The sequence below is a fragment of the Pinus tabuliformis genome, chromosome 9 (assembly GCF_031772625.1).
Source record: "Pinus tabuliformis cultivar Carrire ecotype Pingquan chromosome 9, CPIR1, whole genome shotgun sequence".
Taxonomy (NCBI): Eukaryota; Viridiplantae; Streptophyta; class Pinopsida; order Pinales; family Pinaceae; genus Pinus; species Pinus tabuliformis.
Genome location: NC_142307.1, coordinates 1125268343 through 1125285033, shown reverse-complemented (window position 1 = coordinate 1125285033; position 16691 = coordinate 1125268343).

Below are 16691 nucleotides of genomic sequence, written 5' to 3'. Positions count from 1 at the left end.
TCGAGCATAAGTATAAATAGAAAAAGCGAGACTTTGGACATTAGGGGAGTTTTGAGGTCTAAAATGGGTCTCCTAAGAAAAATGTATGACAAAAATAAACTTTATAAGAACCAATAGGATTCAAGATGATGATGTCAACCATGGGGGATGATTCACCATTTTTGGAGTAAGAAAGTAAAAACAATAATAAAATAATAAAACTACTTTTTCAACTCGTATTTTAAACTTATCTCCCTAAGTTTTTACTCAAATTTTGAGCAGGTGTACTCATTGGATGCAAAATTTAATTCCTCATCCAAGGAGTACCCATGTTGGATACTTCTAATGGATCCTGCTACACAAAAAATGATAAATACATGAAAACACGTGATTGTGATCACGTTTTTCATGTAGCAGGGTTCATTGAAAGTATGGAACATGGGTACTCCTTGGATGAGGAATCAAATTATGCATCAAATGAGTGTTTCTTCTCGAAATTTGAGTAAACCTGTAAAGAGATATGTTGAAAATACAAGTTGAAAAAATAGTTTCTTCTTTTTTTCCCTCTAAAATTTGATGATGTAATCTGATCTTATTTTATTATTTCCACTATTATTTTATAATTTCCTTAGGAGGTCCATTTTAGACCTCAAAAATCCCCTAATGTCTACAAATCCGAAGCAAGGGAAAGGTGCCACCAAATCGTAGAACAAAGGACAAAGCCAAGGCAGGGCTGCCTAGGACAACTCGCCAAAGCCGCAAGCAAAGAACAACGCCGTGAAGCCAAAGAAGGACATGAGAAAGTGGTGTGAGTTCCATAAGAGCTCCACTCACAACACAAGTGAGTGTCGGGCCAAGCAGTCACTGGTGGTTGAGCTGAAGGCTTCTGAATCAGATGCATGTTCCGACTCTGAGTTAGAACCCGACAAAGGGAATGACAAAGGTAAGCAGATTATCGATATGGAGCCCAACACCACTATTTCCACCACAAAGATCTAGAAGGAGGAACCTGAGGATCCAAAGGAGGAGGAGTGCCTCTTTGACTCCCAGATGTGGGTAAAGGGTTCCCTGCTACAGTTCATTGTTGATACCAGGAGCCAAAAGAACCTCTTTTTGGTAGAGGTAGTGATCATAACACACCCACAACCGTACACCATTAGGTGGCTTCACCAAGGACGAGGTCTTTGTGTCAGCCAATAGTGCCACCTTCCATACATCATCAAGCCCTTCATAAATGAGGTAATATGTGACATTTCTCCTCTTTATTTTTGTGATGTATTATTAGGCCAACCATACTTGTGGAAGCGACATGTTGTGTATAAGCAAGGCCTCTCGCTGATATTGTTACCTTGGGAAATAAGTTGTACAGGATACTGGAGGTAGCAACGCTTACCGCCATCTCTTGAGTTACTGCAAAAAATGCAGTAAGCTCATTTCCAAAACCGAGAAATTTGTTTTCCTAATGATATGCCCTCAGGGAAAGAAGAAGACAGTGGCCACGACCTCCAAACAGGGCCCCTCCACATGACAACAATAGATGGACAAGTTCGTGGAGGAGTATGAAGATATATTCACCTCCCCCGTCGGGGTGCCTCTACACTGTCAGGTCAAACACTCCATCAATCTAACCCCAGGTGCGTTGTTTCCCAATGGAACAATCTATCAGCACTCTATTCTGGAGAACGACGAAATCAAGAGGCAAATTCAAGAGCTATTGTAGAAAGGTCACATCCGACCGAGTTCATCACCCTGTGGGAGCCCGATCATGTTGTTACAGAAGAAGGATTGGACTTGGAGACTTTGTATTGACCATCAGGCATTGAACAAGATCACTTTTCTGAATAGGTACCCAATCCCATGGATTGATGACCTTCTGGACCAACTCAAGGGGGAAAAATAATTTAGCAAGATCGACTTGAAGTTCAGATATCACCAGGTACTAATTGAACCCCCCGATGTGTGGAAGACTGCCTTCAAATTCAAGGAGGGTATTTTTGAATGGTTGGTTATGCCTTTCCGATTAACGAATGCTCCTGCAACATTCATGAGGCTGATGGATGACATCTTGTGGCCATTCACCAACTCATTTTTTGTGGTATACTTGGATGACATCCTAATATTCAGTCAGAGTTGGGAAGAGCACCTCCACCACATCCGAAAGGTTCTCCAAACACTGTGGAAACACATGCTATGTACCAATTTGGAGAAATTCACTTTTGGCATGACCCAGGTTTAGTATTTGGGATACATCATTGATGAATGGGGGGTGCATGTGGATCCAGCCAAGATCCAAGTCATTCAAGATTGGTGAGCCATAACCACTATGATAGAGCTCTATATCTTTTTAGGTTTTTCCAATTTCTACCACAGGTTCATGTTGGGGTTCTCTCATATCACTTGTCCCTTGAGTCAATTCACCAAGGGAGGAGCGAAAGAAAAAATATTTTGTTCTGAATCTCAACAGAAGGCATTCGAAGAGTTGAAACATTCCCTCTTCTCTGCACTAGTGCTCACATTACCAAACTTGCAACAACCATTTTAGATCAATACATATGCCTTTGACTATGTTATTGGGGCAATCCTTACTCAACAGGGGCATCTAGTGGCATATCACAATCAAACACTTTCAGACATAGTATGGAAGTATCCAAATTATGACAAAGAGATGTATTCTATTGTGTAGGCCTACCGGCAATGGAAGTATTAAATTTTGGGGAAGGAAATGGTCATCCACACAGACCACCGACCCATGCAATTCATACAAACACAAGGGAAGTTGTAGAATGATCACCATCAGAAGTGGTCCACATACCTGCAACAGTTCCATTCGAATATCAAGTACAAGAAGGGCAACACTAATAATGTTGCAGAATAACTCAGTTGACCACCAATCATGGTGTTAACCATCATTTTCAACTCTTGTAGGCACAATACTTCTGATTGGACACTTCTATACCAAAGCAACCCAGAATTCAGCCACACATACCAGACGCTCTTGGAGGGTCATCAAGTTCCATATTTTCACCTCTAGGATGCACTGTTATGCCACCTGGGAAACCTTTGTGTTCTTTCAAGTGAGCGTGCCAAGATGATTTAGGAAGCGCACTATAGTTGGGTCACTGGGAATTTTGGGGTCGAGAAAACAGTGGCAGTACTACAAAAGTATTTATATTGGCCAAATCTTTGATAGGATGTCGGGAAGTACATCAGATCCTGCATTGCCTGCGCCATTGCCAAACTGACCATCATGAAGCAAGGCCTCTGTAATCCACTTCCTACCCTTAATCATCCTCAAGAATCCATCTTCATGGATTACATGTCGGGCCTTCCTTCTACTAAGCATAGAAATGACTGTGTTTTTGTGGTTGTCGACAGATCCTCGAAGATGGCCATTATGGCATCCTGCAAGAAGAATATCACAACAGAAGCCACTGCTAAACTAATCTTTGAATGGGTGTGGGTACAATTTGGGATCCCACAATCTATCATCTCAGACCAGGACAACAGGTTCCTCAGTATATTTTGGCCCAGTCTCTGGTCTATTCTAGACACCATGGTCACTAAGTCCACAACTTTCCATCCCCAACTGATGGCCAGACAGAGGTCGTCAACATGATGATTTTACACATTATGCACATGTACAATTCAAAGCATCCACACACATGGGATGAGAGCCTCTCATATGTCTAGAACAGCTATAACCAAGCTCTCCACAGCTCAACTAGCCACAACCCTTTTTAGGTGGACTTGGGATTCTAGGCCCTATGTCCCATTGATGTTGCCATACCATTTGCAGCTACTCAGGCAGTTTCGTCTCATGTCCAGTTTGAATCCGACAACGAAAAAAATGTCATTGAGCACATCCAACACATCTGCCAGTAGATCCATGACATTTTGGAGAAATTAAATGCCAAGTACAAGCAGCGACATGATCAACATCGAGTGCCACACAAGTTTTAGGTTCGCGACAAAGTCTAGTTGCATTTGCAGAAGGAATGCCTTACCAGAGCCTATTGGAAGCTCAAACCACTCTGATATGGTCCTTACACCATTAACAAAACTGTGGGAGAAAATGCATTTGAGCTTAGCATTCCCCCATTCCTTGGCCTACACCCAGTGTTCAATGTGGACCGCCTTCGACCATACTTCCCACCATTGTTGGACACATCAGACATTGTAGAATAGCTCACACCTACAGAGTTAAATATGGAATGTATGGAAAAAGCCACAACTAATCAACTCATGGACACACAGATTAAGAACACCCAACAACAAAGGATCCAGCTATATTGATTTTTCAAATCTGGCCAACTCCTTCACCAGCGCAAGTGGCTCACCAGGGACCAAGTTCAGTAGAAGTTTCCTCATCTCATGGAGGAACTCAACGCAATGGGGACCATTGCTTCCTAAAGGGGGAGGAATGATTCAGGTGGATATTGGTGGCCACCCACCTATTCCACTTTGACCCCCACTATTGTTTCTTTTAGTTTTTTAGTTTCCTTAATTGTAGCACAGTTTGCTATTTTTGCCAGTTTTTCGGGTCCAGAACTTCTAGAGTTGTTTTGAGGCCCTAAACAACGTTTTTTGGGAAAAGTGGGGCCTACATGTGCTATAAACCAATGTTGGCCACTCAAAAGTTGTATTCCTCAGATAGATCTTTCTAACGAGGTATTTTGCACATCAAACAAAGATCGTATGCAAAAGTTACGACCCCGGGAAGTTGATGTACTAATTTACCCAAATGGGGCTCATAGTTTTGGCACTTCAACTCCTAGGGTTAAGGTGATGTTTAGGGTTTTCCATTATTTCTCAATAATAAATAGGCCTTCGAGCCTCATTGTAATACAGTTCAGAGGCATGTAGCCACCACATAACTTCTCAGAGATAAGCCACCATCACCCGATCTAATCTTATTTCCAATCTGTTTGCAAGCATATTTTAGTTCTTTGATACAAATGGAGTGAGGTTTCATTTTTGCTGCATCTCTATGTTTATGGTTATATCTATCATTTGTTTCGTTCTTGTTTAATTCACACTAGTAATATAGGATCCCAATCATCTGGGAGTTTGCACAAGGTGTAAAACTTGGTGATGCTATATTTTCCATGGAGCTGGATATATAATTTGGTGGAAGAGTCATCCAGGGGTCTAGGAAATATTTCACCATGGATTATTTTTTCCACCCCAGATTAGCCCCAAAACCAAATACAAATGAAAAAACACAAAGGGACTGGGCCTTGCAGGACCCAATAGCTTGGGCCAAGGTGGCATTTGCCACTAAGGCATGATGGGTTCATGTGGATGCCATCGAGTGTTCATTGCTGACATGGAAAGTTATAATTTCCCATAATTCAAATGAGCATATTTGATCTGTGAGTTGGGTTGAGGTAAAGTTTATATCATCAGAAATCTCTTGACGATATGAATGTGATGGTGTTGTTAAAATTTAATTATGAAATGTTTATAAAATAAGAATTTATGTAAACCCATCTTCATAATGAGACCATGGATTTTAGGTTAGTTAAATGTAACACACCACACAACTCAGGAAGAACAAAGGGGTGGGAGGGAGTGCCACAAAGTGGTATTAGAGCACCTACGTTAAACACTTAGACTGAATGGGCATAGGAGGATAAGTTTAGAGCTCTAATACAGGGTGTGATATCATAGAAAGAGTTAAATACTAGACCCTTGCAGAAATACAATTATTTTTTTCTATGGCGAAGTATAAGTCACAAAGTGTGGTATTTAAAGGATGATTGTTTGTTGTGTGAAAATGTGTGTTGATTATATAACTTTGGTTGGTGATTATGTGTTGTATTCATATATTTGTTGATATAAAAATTGTGAAATGATAAAATGATTAACATGATAGATTTGATATGTTATCTTACCTCCTACCTAGCATACTAACTTCAGATTTGATGTTTCAAACAACCTCACATCAACATGTTGGCATTATGATTCTGGTATGGCTTTATGATACATATATTGTACTTGATGGCAACCCACTCATCTCATGTAGAGAAAAGTTCACGCACTTATATGCAGAGAAAAGTTTATTTCATGTAGAGAAAAGTTCACGCACTTTTATGCAGAGAAAAGTTTATTTCATGTAGAGAAAAGTTCACGCACTTTTATGCAGAGAAAAGTTTATTTCATGTAGAGAAAAAGTTCACGCACTTTCATGCAAGGAAAAGCGCGTATATGTTGGAGAATTTACCTTTGGTCCATGGTAGTTAGTCCTTGGTATTTGAACCTATGAGGAAAAGCACGTATATGTTGGAGAACTTACCTTTGGTCCATGGTAGTTAGTCCTTGGTATTTGAACCTATGAGGAAAAGTGCGTATATGTTGGAGAACTTACCTTTGGTCCACGGTAGTTAGTCCTTGGTATTTGAACCTATGGTTTTGGACCATGGTACCTCGTCAAAAGTGTTGATCTCACGTACTTTCATGGTTGGTTCATGGTATTAGTCCAACAGTTTTTTGATCCTATGGTTTTGGCACGTGGTATTGTGAAAGGCCTAAGACTATAAAAGAGGAAGGAGATCACTTGGCTAATTCATCCTTGAAAATCGAATATCTTAAGATCTGAAATATTGGGTTATTGTTTTAAAAGTTTGATCTATGAAAGTGAAGTTGAAAGCGAATCTGTGAAGGGTGATCTCTCGAGCGCTGCAGCTGCGGAAGTGCGGAGGCGCCACAGAAGGCGCAGTGCAGAGACGCCACAGAGGCGCCACAGAAGGCGCAGTGCGGAGGCGCCACAGAAGGTGCAGTGCGGAGACGCCACAGAAGGCGCAGTGCGGAGGTGCCACAGAAGGCGCAGTATAGAGGCACCACAGAAGGCGCAGTGCAGAGGTGCCACAGAAGACGCAGTGCGGAGACGCCACAGAGGCGCCACAGAAGGCGCAGTGTGGAGGCGCCACAGAAGGCGCAGTGCGGAGGCGCCATAGAAGGCGCAGTGCGGAGACCCCACAGAGGCGCCACAGAAGGCGCAATGCGGAGGCGCCACAGAAGGCGCAGTGCGGAGACGCCACAGAGGCGCCACAGAAGGCGCAGTGCGGAGGCGCCACAGAAGGCGCGGTGCGGAGGTAGTACAGATATCCACAGATCTATACCAGTGAAGTTGTGATCCCTGCTTAAAATTTGTTTTAACTGCCTTTGACTATTCTGCAGGGTTTTGGGTGCATAACTGATGTTTGGTTACTGGTATTGAGTTCAGATAACAGCATGATTAATTACTTATCTTTATGTACTAGATCTGGTTGATAACTCTCATAATATCATTATGGATCTGGTGATTGGGTGATTCAGAAGGTTGTTTGATTATGAGCTTCAATGTTGTTGTTGGATCCAGTTTGAAAAGTAGTCCTTGAAAGAAAAAAAAGTAGGGGGTTGTAGCTCCCTTCCAGGAGAGACTGGAAAACGAGAGAGAGAGTTGTAGCTCTCTGCAGGTTGCAGCCTGCGTACTGGTAAAGGACTGCACCAGTACAAAATCATTGTAACAGGAGTTTCTAATTTGAAAGAAGATAGAGACATATTGCAGCAGGTGGTTTTCACCCACATTGGGTTTCCACCTTATATCTGGTGTTCTTTGGTGTGACTATCTGTTTTTCTTGTTCATGCTCATTATTTTATGGTACTGATATGCAAAAATAATTCAAAGTGTAAATAAGGAAGATTTGTTAAAAGAACTTGATAATACTGATTCACCCCCCCCTCTCAGTATTATTTTCAACAATTGGTATCAGAGCAGGTCCTTAAGAGAAGCTTGATCGCTTGAAGGAATATCATTCATCATGAGCAACTATGAGAGGGAAGCATCAATCAGGCCACCAATTTTTGATGGGACAAACTTCAATTATTGGAAGATACGGCCGAAAAGAAGAGAAGCTGCTTTCAAGGCGTCAGGCAAAGAAGATTATTATGAAGCAAGTCACGTGCCAGAAGAAGAAGAAGAAGAATCAAATTTTGTCAGAAATATTCAAAGGGGTTCTGGAAGATTCAGAGGTAAGTTACCTTTTAAATGCTTTGCTTGTGGAAGAGTAGGTCATTATGCTGCAAAATGTCCTCATAAGGAAAGGGCAAATAAGAAAAGTTACTACACTCATGAAGATAGTGATGGTCTATCAAATAGTGATGAAGATGAACGAGGTAATGACTATAAACTGTTAATGGCATTTGAAGATGATGATTATATGGATGCTATAGATGTGGATAGCCTTTATGAAGAAATTACTAGACTCAAGAGATGTGTAGAAGAAAAGAATATGATCATTGATACTCTACAATTTCAAATTGATGAAAAGGAAAAACATCTTGAAAAATTAGAAGGTGAAATTGTTGGTCTTAGAAAAGAAATTGAGAAAACAAAAGCTATTAATCTTAAGTTTGTCAAAGGATCTGAAACTTTGGATGAGATTATCAATGTACAGCGTTCTCCACTAAACAAGACAGGTCTGGGCTATAATGGAGGAACTTCTCAAGCATCCACCTCAAAAAGTTATCTTGATGCAGCAAGAAGGAATGAGCAAAAGCACAATGAAGACCATCAGGTAAAGCAGGGACGAATTGCAAACAGAGACTATCAGGGGCAATCCATCTTAAGGATGAACAAAAGCTACAACTAGCCACAGGTAAAATCTTCTCAATTTGGTTCAAGAATGGATGACAATAGAAATTACAATCATTTGGCTGGAAGATTTGATAACCGCAGAAGGTTCTTCAATGGAGAATGCTTTTCTTGCCATAACTTTGGTCACAAGGCAGCTCAATGTGTTGCATATAAAACAATCATGACTAGAGAAGCTCAAAAACAAAGAAGTATGACCGGGATTACAAAAAGGACCTATAACAACTTTTCGGTTCTTGAAAATGAAGTTGAATGTTCTATTTGCAATAATTTTGGTCATGAAGATTCTGAATGCAGGAGCAGGTTTCAGCAGACAAAGGAACAAGCATCAAGCACCAAAACATGGAGAATAAAGGAACCACAAACAGAAAGATGTGGGATAGCATTTTATGCAGAGGGACAGAAAAATCTATGGTACATTGACAGTGGATGTTCGAAGCATATGACAGGTGATAAATAAAAACTTGAGTCATTTTCTGCTCTTGAAAAAGGAAAGAAAGTTTCTTTTGGAAATGATACTCCTGCAACTATAAAAGGAAAAGGCATTGCTCAGTTAAAAGAAAAGGTCAAGGCTGGAAATGTTTTGTATGTTGATGGATTGAAACATAATCTTCTAAGTGTCAGCCAGATGTGTGATCAAGGAACCGAGGTGATATTTAGATCAAACGGATGTCGTGTTCGTGATCTTGATACAGGTGAAACAGTGATCAAAGGTAGAAGAACTCCAAATAATCTATACATATTTGAAGAAGGACAACAACAATGCTATCTAAGCAAGGATGATGAACACTGGTTATGGCATCGGAGGTTGGGGCATCTAAGCTTTTCACAAATAAGGAAAGCATGCAAATATCAAGCAGTTCGCGATCTTCCAGATATCAAAATTCCAGACAACACCATTTGCAAATCATGTCAGTTTGGAAAGCAAACCAGAACTAACTTTCCAGAGAAGGAAGGATCAGCTAGCATGCCTCTTGAGCTAGTACATACAGATACATGTGGTCCATTCAGGGAAAGGACACCTCGAGGAGAAGAATACTTGATATTATTCATTGACGATTTCTCCAGGTTTGTCTGGTTAGGACTTATGAAGCACAAAGATGAAGCATTCGAAAAATTCAAATCCTTCAAAGCCTTGGTTGAAAATGAATCAGGATACAAAATTAAGTGCCTCAGATCCGACAGAGGTGGGGAGTTTACCTCAAATGAATTTTTCGATTTCTGTGAAGAACATGGGATAAGAAGAGAATTCTCTACAGCTAGAACTCCTCAGCAAAATGGAGTTGTGGAAAGAATGAACAGAACAGTCCAACAAATGGCTCGTGCTATGCTTGATGAGTCGGGAACTCCCGCAACTTTTTGGGGTGAAGCTGCACATGCTGCAGTTGTTATTCTCAACAAAACAAATGTCCGGGTGAACAGCACTCAAACCCCTCATGAGCTCTGGTGTGGTGAGACTCCTTCGGTAAAGCACTTCAAAATCTTTGGGAGCAAATGTTATATTAAGAACACTGATGAGCAACTTGGCAAACTTGAACCTAGACCAGATGAAGGCATTCTTCTTGGTTACTCTCCACATAGCAAAGCATACAAGTGCTACAATAAAAGACTTGGCAGAATTGTTGACAGCATTGATGTAGTGGTTGATGAGAAGGGATACATTCCTAGGCAAGTACATCATGAAGACATCGAAGAAGATGAAGGCTACCCTCAAAGACAGAATGATGAAGAAGAAGAACCTCAAGAAGAACCAGAGGAGCAGACAAGAATAGAAGAAAAGACTCCATCCATATATGTTCAAAAGAATCATCCAGAATCTCAGATTGTGGGACAGAAAGAAGCAGGTGTACAAACAAGAAGAACAGTTGCAGAAGCTTCAAGCTATTTTGCATTACTCTCCTTCACTGAACCACAAAATGTGAAAGAGGCATGCAAAGATGAATGTTGGGTGAAAGCAATGGATGAAGAACTTGAGCAGATCGAAAAGAACAACACTTGGGAGCTGGTTCCTAGACCAAAGGATAAGAATGTTATCGGAACAAAATGGGTCTTCAAAAATAAATTGAATGAAAATGGAGAAGTAATTAGAAACAAGGCCAGACTTGTTTGTAAAGGGTATGCGCAGCAAGAAGGAATAGACTTTGAAGAAACCTTTGCTCCGGTTGCAAGACTTGAGGCCATCCGAATGTTCCTTGCTCTCTCAAGCTTTCAAAACTTCAAAGTATTTCAAATGGACGTGAAATCAGCCTTTCTGAATGGAGACTTGGAAGAAGAAGTATACATTGAGCAGCCAGATGGGTTCATTCTTGGAAATGATCAAAATCTTGTATGCAGATTGAAAAAGGCTCTCTATGGTCTCAAACAAGCTCCAAGGGCTTGGTACTATCGTTTGGACAAATATCTTCATCAACAAGGTTTTTTAAAAGGATCAGCAGATAGCAATCTTTATATAAAAGTTGAAAATAACAAATTGCTAATACTTGTTGTGTATGTAGATGACATTATCTTTGGCAGCAATGAAGAAGCTATGAGTCAAAGCTTCTCCTTGGTGATGCAGAAAGAATTCGAAATGTCCTTGCTGGGAGAATTGACATATTTTCTTGGTTTGCAAATCCAACAAAAAAAAAAGGAGGGATCTTTTTGTCTCAAACCATGTATCTCAAACAGATTTTGAAGAAATATGGCATGGAAGATGCAAAACCAGTATGTACACCTATGGTCACAGGATGTAGCCTCTGTGCAAATGATGAATCTGCAGCAGTGCATCAACCAACATACAGATCTATGATTGGAAGTTTACTTTATTTGACAGGTACCCGACCGGATATCATGCATGCAGTTGGAATAGTTGGAAGATTTCAGGCAAATCCGAAGGAGACTCATCTTCAGGCAGTGAAGAGAATTTTCAAATATCTTCAAGGGACTCAAAATTATGGCTTATGGTATCCTAGAGATACAGATCTCACACTTCATGCTTATACAGATGCAGATTGGGCCGGAAGCGTGGATGACAGGAAGAGCACAAGTGGTGGTGCATTCTTTATGGGTTCCAGACTAGTATCTTGGTTCAGCAAGAAACAGAGTTCGATTGCCTTGTCTACAGCTGAAGCGGAATATGTTGCTGCTGCATCTTGCTGCACTCAACTCCTTTGGATGATGCAGACCTTGTAGGATTTTCAAATCACTTGTACTCCACCTATTCCCATCTTATGTGATAACACAAGTGCAATCAGCATCTCAAAGAACCCAGTCATGCATTCAAAAACCAAGCACATACCAATCAAGTATCATTTTCTCCGGGAACAAGTGCTTGAACAGAAGGTCAAGTTGGAGTATGTTCCTTCTAAGGAACAAGTTGCTGATATTCTCACCAAACCATTGCCCAGGGAGACTTTTGAATACCTCAGGCAAAAGCTGGGGGTAGTTGATGCATCATCTTATTGTTGAAACTCTTCTGATTGATGGTTGTACGTATGGTTCATCTGGGGTATATGCGTACATGTGCTGGGTTGCGGATTGGTTGAAGATTGAATGGCACAGGTTCAGGGGGAGCATATAATGCATTGTTGGCATTATGGAGGATGTACAGAAGGAGTTCATGGATGCTGGTCTGAATATAGCTGCAATATGTCTCTATCTCTTTCATGGTCATTTATGGTGTTTAGTGGATTATGGTTCTTCTTTGCAGATCTGGTTCATATTCAGGGGGAGCATGTTCTTAGGGGGAGCATAACCCTTTGCCCTTGATGTCAAAGGGGGAGAATGATGCTGAAGATTTTGAGGTTGCCATCAAGTCCAAAGGCGGAGATTGTTGGCATTATGATTCTGGTATGGCTTTATGATACATATATTGTACTTGATGGCAACCCACTCATCTCATGTAGAGAAAAGTTCACGCACTTATATGCAGAGAAAAGTTTATTTCATGTAGAGAAAAGTTCATGCACTTTTATGCAGAGAAAAGTTTATTTCATGTAGAGAAAAGTTCACGCACTTTTATGCAGAGCAAAATTTATTTCATGTAGAGAAAAAGTTCACGCACTTTCATGCAAGGAAAAGCGCGTATATGTTGGAGAATTTACCTTTGGTCAATGGTAGTTAGTCCTTGGTATTTGAACCTATGAGGAAAAGCACGTATATGTTGGAGAACTTACCTTTGGTCCATGGTAGTTAGTCCTTGGTATTTGAACCTATGAGGAAAAGCGCGTATATGTTGGAGAACTTACCTTTGGTCCATGGTAGTTAGTCCTTGGTATTTGAACCTATGGTTTTGGACCATGGTACCTCGTCAAAAGTGTTGATCTCACGTACTTTCATGGTTGGTTCATGGTATTAGTCCAACAGTTTTTTGATCCTATGGTTTTGGCCCGTGGTATTGTGAAAGGCCTAAGACTATAAAAGAGGAAGGAGATCACTTGGCTAATTCATCCTTGAAAATCGAATATCTTAAGATTTGAAATATTGGGTTATTGTTTCAAAAGTTTGATCTATGAAAGTGAAGTTGAAAGCGAATCTGTGAAGGGTGATCTCTCGAGCGCTGCAGCTGCGGAAGTGCGGAGGCACCACAGAAGGCGCAGTGCGGAGACGCCACAGAGGCGCCACAGAAGGCGCAGTGCAGAGGCGCCACAGAAGGCGCAGTGCGGAGACGCCACAGAAGGCGCAGTGTGGAGACGCCACAGAAGGCGCAGTACAGAGGCGCCACAGAAGGCGCAGTGCGGAGGCGCCACAGAAGACGCAGTGCGGAGACGCCACAGAGGCGCACAGAAGGCGCAGTGTGGAGGCGCCACAGAAGGCGCAGTGCAGAGGCGCCACAGAAGGCGCAGTGCGGAGACCCCACAGAGGCGCCACAGAAGGCGCAGTGCGGAGGCGCCACAGAAGGCGCAGTGCGGAGACGCCACAGAGGCGCCACAGAAGGCGCAGTGCGGAGGCGCCACAGAAGGCGCGGTGCGGAGGTAGTACAGATATCCACAGATCTATACCAGTGAAGTTGCAATCCCTGCTTAAAATTTGTTTTAACTGCCTTTGACTATTCTGCAGGGTTTTGGGTGCATAACTGATGTTTGGTTATTGGTATTGAGTTCAGATAACAGCATGATTAATGACTTATCTTTATGTACTAGATCTTGTTGATAACTCTCATAATATCATTATGGATCTGGTGATTGGGTGATTCAGAAGGTTGTTTGATTATGAGCTTCAATGTTGTTGTTGGATCCAGTTTGAAAAGTAGTCCTTGAAAGAAAAAAAGTAGGGGGTTGTAGCTCCCTTCCAGGAGAGACTGGAAAACGAGAGAGAGAGTTGTAGCTCTCTGCAGGTTGCAGCCTGCGTACTGGTAAAGGACTGCACCAGTACAAAATCATTGTAACAGGAGTTTCTAATTTGAAAGAAGATAGAGACATATTGCAGCAGGTGGTTTTCACCCACATTGGGTTTCCACCTTATATCTGGTGTTCTTTGGTGTGACTATCTGTTTTTCTTGTTCATGCTCATTATTTTATGGTACTAATATGCAAAAATAATTCAAAGTGTAAATAAGGAAGATTTGTTAAAATAACTTGATAATACTGATTCATCCCCCCCCCTCTCAGTATTATTTTCAACACAACATGCTTATTGAAAATATGTAGAGGTGATGGGTAGATATGTTTATTTTTATTTTTTCTTAGCTAAAAAGTGTGTAACAACACATAAGAATACACCAAGGAACAACAAGAGAGTAAATGGATGAGAAACATAATGGTGTAGTACAACATTGATATATCCCAACATTGTCAAGGAGAAGAGTCAGTTGGAAAAGGAGAGAGAAATCCTCCCTTGATTGGATGGACACTCTTAGAAGTTTGATGGTTGAATTGATAATTTGTAAGGTTGATAATGAGTGGATTGTCATAGTTGAGGAAAAGAAAGCAGAAGTAAATTCATTTATACTATAGATCTTGTTAGACTTACAAAGACAAAAGAAACTTGAGCTAGGTGCCAACTACTTAGGAAAACATAAACCCATGCAGATTCAATCTGGACTTTGGAAGCATGAATTAAGTACTAATAGTTTAGAATGAAAGAAATATAAGAAAATCCATAGGAAACAAAGTGAAGAAGCATTGAGAGGAGGAACTCCATTAAGCACTCTAGAGAGAAGAACTGGTAGTCATGAGCAGCTATCTATTATTGTAGCTAAGAGACAATATTAGCAGAAAAAGAAAGAGAAATATTTTATGCCAAAAGAATTTAAGAAGGAAAAACCTTCTACATTTAATAGTGAGGTGAAGAAGATGAAGAAGCAGAAGCAATGCTATTGGGAATGAAGAAGTACTTCGGGGTGCATGATTACTCTGAGAATATGAAGGAAGGAGTATCCATTTTCAGATTGAAAGGAAAGGTTGATATCTAGTGTGAAAACTTGAGAAATGTCAAGGAGATTAGACAAAATGGGTTGTCCTAGAGGATATTTGAGAGAAATTTCCAGGAGAAGTACTTATCTGAAAGGTACTATGTTGGTAATGTCAAAGAATACCATAAGCACAAATTAGGGAAATTGAAAGTTGATGAGCACACCAACATATTCTTGGAGCTACTGAGGTATGTGCCTTCCATCAAGGATGAGAAGGTAAAGATCCAAAGGTATCTCAAGGAATTTTCATAGGATCACAAGGACATAATAGATTTTGATGAGCCAAAAACCTTGGAGGACACCATCCAAAAGACAAAGTATTTCTAGGAATATTCCAAGTATAAGATTAAGTTCCAAATTGATTGGAAAGAAAATGTTAAGCCCAAATTTAGAGGAAGTTAGTAGAAAATTTTAAGACAACAGACAGGAGGAAGGGATGTGAAGTTCACCACTCTTTTCCAGGGTGAGCTCCAATAGAAATCTACTACTACTAGAAGATATTGATTGTCCAAGCATGTAGGAGAGGAAGCTGAGGGGTCCATAAGAGTACCTATAAAGTGTTGGAGTTGTGGAGAAAGACATGAGCATAAATATTATCCTCAGTGAGAGAAAAATGGTCCAGGGTTGTACAATGTGCAAGAAGTAGAGATAATGAATAATGTGGCTCAAAATGTGCGATGAATCTATGTTGTGTTGGACAACGGGTAGGTTGATCACCAAGCTTTAGTGATCGAGATGAAAGGTATGGTTGATAACCATGATTTTTTTTATTTTTATTGATGCGAGTTCTAATTTCAGTTATGTTAGTTTAAAGGTTGCAAACAAGTGTGCATTGTAGAATATAGCCTATGAACATTTATGCTTGGTTCAACCAGAAATGGGGACTAAGAAGCAGGTTCAAGATTTGGTGAATTTACACCCACACATGCAAAATATTAGGAATATATCAACACTATAGATGAAGAGGTGCTGTAAAAAAGGATGAAAATTGTATGTTTTCCAACTAGTAAATCATAGGTTAACGAAGATGGAGTGGAAGAGCATACAATATTAAAACAATTCAATGATGTGTTTCTTGAGGAAATCCCATGATTTCCATTTTTTATGAATATAATATATAAAAATAATAATAATCATAATAATCATAATAGAAATTAATTAAATGATTATTAGTTCAAGAGGCATGTCTTTAAGGACATGAATGTTCATGAAGGGACACTTTCTTAGCTAAATAAGAAAACCCTCATTTGTAAGCGATTATCTCATGTCTCATATCTCTTGTACATTCAACATTTTTATATAAATATAATACTTGTCCTATAATGGATGTTTACATATTCCATATATTTTAAATATTTCACTAAGTAAACAAACCTTGTTTGTTACATTGTTATCAAAGCCACATTCTCTGATGTTGGCCTTTGGCCATCATGATCTAGGTTTGTTTTGGAGAATTTGGTATCTATGGATAAGTAATAATTCCCTAGAAAAGTAGCTATATCTAGAACAATAGTTTAAAGTGTTTTAGACTTTTCTTATAAGCAATAGATAAGATGAGAAGATAAAATACCTACTTGTAGTTCCACTTTCCTCTCGTCTCCCTTGTATCGATCCTGTCACTCCTTCCCATATTTAATCCACTTGAGAAGTACTCTGTAAACACAAAAGAAAACAAAGAACTGATCA